This window comes from Salvelinus sp. IW2-2015, unplaced genomic scaffold, assembly GCF_002910315.2.
Source record: "Salvelinus sp. IW2-2015 unplaced genomic scaffold, ASM291031v2 Un_scaffold4718, whole genome shotgun sequence".
NCBI classification, from domain to species: domain Eukaryota; kingdom Metazoa; phylum Chordata; class Actinopteri; order Salmoniformes; family Salmonidae; genus Salvelinus; species Salvelinus sp. IW2-2015.
Window position 1 is genome coordinate 46013 of NW_019945987.1, and position 4240 is coordinate 50252.

General features: G+C 45.8%; 1 long non-coding RNA gene and 1 pseudogene across 1 annotated transcript; both read right to left on the bottom strand.

The window, feature by feature from the left end:
- LOC112077586 (tight junction protein ZO-2-like) overlaps positions 1–4240 on the bottom strand; it is a 33657-nt pseudogene that overhangs the window by 25622 nt on the left and 3795 nt on the right.
- On the bottom strand, positions 878–1421 carry LOC139026414 (uncharacterized). Its single transcript, XR_011478188.1, has 4 exons — positions 1360–1421; positions 1185–1242; positions 1025–1143; positions 878–912 (listed from the first exon to the last, which is right to left on the bottom strand). It is a non-coding gene; the product is annotated as an uncharacterized lncRNA (long non-coding RNA).

A 4240-nucleotide genomic window follows, 5' to 3' on the forward strand; every position in this document is an offset into this window, starting at 1 on the left:
GGATATGTCCTTTTAATGTCGTCATGTCTGGGTTCAAGAATGAGGGTTATCCGACATATGTCTATGGTTCCTTAATTTCTTTAGAATGAGGCATCTTTATCGTTGTGGTTGTGATGTTGTGTGTATGTGGTGTTACTTTACGGGAGTATGTGCGATGCATCTTCGCATCTGGTCAGCGGTCAGGAACTGGGGGTTTTCCTATACGTTTGAGGATTAGGAGTCGAAGCTGGTGAACAACTTGTTTCGTTCCTTGTCGTAGCTCTTCCTGGTACCTTGTCTGGTTAGTTACCTGTGTAGCGTCATGTTCTGGTCCTTCGTTGGGTTAGTACTGTTGTAACTATGTCTGGGTACCCAATCGTTGGGTTAGTTACTGTTGTAAGACTCGTCTGTTGGTACTTCGTTGGGTTGTTATGTAGTAGGACTATGTCTGGTACTTCGTTGGGTTAGTTATGTGTTGTAGACTATGTCTGGTCCTTCGTTGGGTTAGTTACTGTAGTAGAACTATGTCTGGTACCTTTCGTTGGGTTAGTTTACTGTAGTAGACTATGTCTGGTACCATCGTTGGGTTGTTACTGTAGTAGACTATGTCTGGTACCTTCGTTGGGTTAGTTACTGTTGTAGACTATGTCTGGTACTTTCGTTGGGTTAGTTACTGTTGTAACGACTATGTCTGGTACCATCGTTGGGTTAGTTACTGTAGTAGACATGTTGGTACTCGTTCGGGTTAGTTACTGTAGTAGACTATGTTGGTACTTCGTCTGTGGTAGTTACTGTAGTAGACTATGTCTGGTACCTTCGTTGGGGTTAGTTAGTGTAGTGAACTATGTCTGGTACCTTCGTTGGGTTTAGTTACTGGTGTAGACTATGTCTGGTATCGGTTGGGTTAGTTACTGTAGTAGACTATGTCTGGTACTGTGTTGGGTAGTTATGTAGTAGACTATGTTGGTACGTTCGTTGGGTTTGTTACTGTAGTAAACTATGTCTGGTCCATCGTTGGTTAGTTATGTAGTGACTATGTTGGTACCTATCGTTGGGTTAGTTACTGTTGTAGACTATGTCTGGTACCATCGTTGGGTTAGTTATGTGTAGACTATGTCTGGTACCATCGTTGGGTTAGTTACTGTAGTTAGACTTGTCTGGTACCTTTCGTTGGGTTAGTTTACTGTAGTAGATCTGTCTGGTACTCTCGTTGGGTTAGTTACTGTAGTAGACTATGTCTGGTACCTTCGTTGGGTTAGTTTTCTGTAGTAGACTTGTCTGGTACCTTCGTGGGTTAGTTACTGTAGTAGCTATGTCTGGTACTTTCGTTGGGTTAGTTACTGTTGTAGACTATGTCTGGTACTTCGTTGGGTTAGTTACTGTAGTAGACTATGTCTGGTACCTTCGTTGGGTTAGTTACTGTAGTAGACTATGTCTGGTACTCGTTGGTTAGTACTGTAGTAGACTATGTTGTACCTTTGTTGGGTTAGTTACTGTAGAGACTATGTCTGGTACCTTCGTTGGGGTTAGTTTCTGTTGTAGATTGTCTGGTACCATCGTTGGTTAGTTATGTAGTAGACTATGTCTGGTACTTCGTTGGGTTAGTTACTGTGTGACTATGTCTGGTACATCGTGTGGGTTAGTTACTGTAGTAGACTATGTCTGGTACCATTGTTGGTTAGTTATGTAGTAGAATATGTCTGGTACCTTCGTTGGGTTAGTTACTGTAGTAACTATGCTTGGTACCTTCGTTGGGTTTGTTCTTGCCAGCAGGACATTGACAGGTTTCTCCAGGGGCTCCAGGTCTCTAGCTCCTCCTCCTCCTCCTCCTCCTCCTCTTGGGAGGTCCGGGGAGGAAGGCTCCTGGAGTTGGTCTCTACTCTTACTCTTCACCATCCTCCCTCCAGTACCTCCCACATCCCCGTACCTCCCCCCTCCACGCTCGTAGCTGTCCCCCCGGCCGTAGCTCCTCCCACCTGGACTCCCTCCTCCCCTCTCCCGGTCCGTGCTCCTCCCCCGGCTACGTTCCCGTGGATACCGCAGCCTCTCGGGACTGGGCGGCTCCCGGTCCAAGGCCCGCCCCTTGCTGTTGTCACGGCGATGCTCGGGGCTCGGCGATGCCCTCTCCTGGCTCCTCCCTCGGCTCCTCCCCCGATTACCGCGGCCGCCGTAGTCGGGGTCCAGGTAGTTCTTGTTGTCGGGGGTGAGGTTATGAGGCTCGTGGGTGTAACCGGGCCCACCGTTGCCACGTTGCCAGCCCCCGTCACTCTGGTTGTCATCGGCATCGTAGTAGCGGGTTGAGCCGAAGTCTCGACTCTCGGCACCAGGGGAGGGCGGGTGTTTCAGGGAGTGGAGAGCCACCTTCCGAGGTCTCTTCACCGTCTGAGGAGAAGCACACAGAGAGACAGACAGGGTCAACCATTACACATTGTATTGCTATGCAGAGAGCTCAGGCCTGGAACACTGCTGCATTTTGATGGAAAGGATCACAAAACACCCAAGAGACTAACACACACACACGCACACACACACACACACACACACAGAGAGAGAGAGAGAGCCGGGAGCAAGAGTGGGGCAGTAGGGTTATTTTGGGCTATGCAGTATTAAAGGTGTGACAGTGTTAACCTCTCTTGGGTAGGGGGCAGTATTTTCACGTCCGGATGAAAAGCGCGCCGAAAGTAAACTGCGTGTTACTCAGGCCCAGAAGCTAGGATATGCATATAGATAGATTTGGATAGAAAATAGAGGTCGACTGATTAAACGGAATGGCCGATTAATTAGGGCCGATTTGAAGTTTTCATAACATAATCGGTATTTTTGGAAACATATTTTTTTACACCTTTATTTAACTAGGCAAGTCAGTTAAGAACACATTTTTAATGACGGCCTAGGAACGGTAGGTTAACTGCCTTGTTCAGGGGCAGAACGACAGATTTTTACTTTGTCAGCTCGGGGATTCGTTTTTGCAACCTTCCGGTTACTAGTCCAACGCTCCATCACCTGCCTTTCATTGCACTCCACGAGGAGCCTGCGTGGCAGGCTGACTACCTGTTACGCGAGGGCAGCAAGAAGCCAAGGTAAGTTGCTAGCTAGCATTAAACTTATAAAAAACAATCAATCTTCACATAATCACTAGTTAACTACACAAGGTTGATGATATTACTAGTTTATCTAGCGTGTCCTGCGTTGCATATAATCGATGCGGTGCCTGTTCATTTCTCATCGAATCACAGCCTACTTCGCCAAACGGGTGATGATTTAGCACTGTCGTTGCACCAAACCTAACCATAAATATCACTGCTTTTTCTTTAAAATCAATACACAAGTATTATTTTTAAACCTGCATATTTAGTTAATATTGCCTGCCTAAAATGAATTTCTTATAATTAGTGAAATTGGTGGTCACTTCTCTGGTGTTCCGTGCAAGCAGTCAGGGTATATGCAGCAGTTTGGGCCGCCTGGCTCGTGCGAACTGTGTGAAGTCCATTTATTCCTAACAAAGACCGTAATTAATTTGCCAGAATTTTTACATAATTATGACATAACATCGAGGTTGTACAATGTACACAGCAATATTTAAACTTAGATGCAACCCGTTAGATAAATACAGAACAGTTCCGTATTTCACTGAAAGAATAAACGTTTTGTTTTCGAAATGAAGTTTCCGGATTCGACCATATTAATAGACCAAAGGCTCGTATTTCTGTGTGTTATTATGTTATAATTAAGTATATGATTTGATATTTGATAGAACATCTGACTGAGCGATGGTAGGTACCAGCAGGCTCGTAACCGCATTCATTCAAACAGGCACTTTCGTGCGTTTGCCAGCAGCTCTTCACAATGCTTCAAGCATTGAACTGTTTATGAGCTATCAACTCCGAGATTAGGCTGGTGTAACCGATGTGAATGCTAAGTAGTTAGCGGGGCGCGGCTAATAGCGTTTCAATCGGTGACGTCACTCGCTCTGAGACTTGGAGTAGTTGTTCCCCTTGCTCTGCAAGGGCCGCGGCTTTGTGGAGCGGACGGTAACCGCTGCTTCGATGGTGGCTGTTGTTGATGTGTTCCTGGTTCGAGCCCAGGTAGGGCCGAGGAGAGGGACGGAGCTATACCGTTACACTGGCAATACTATAGCGCCTATAAAAAACATCAATAATCCAAGGTATATGAAAACAAATGGTATAGAGAGAAATAGTCCTATAATTCCTATAATAACTACAACCTAAAACGTCTTACCTGGAATTTGACAGACTCATAG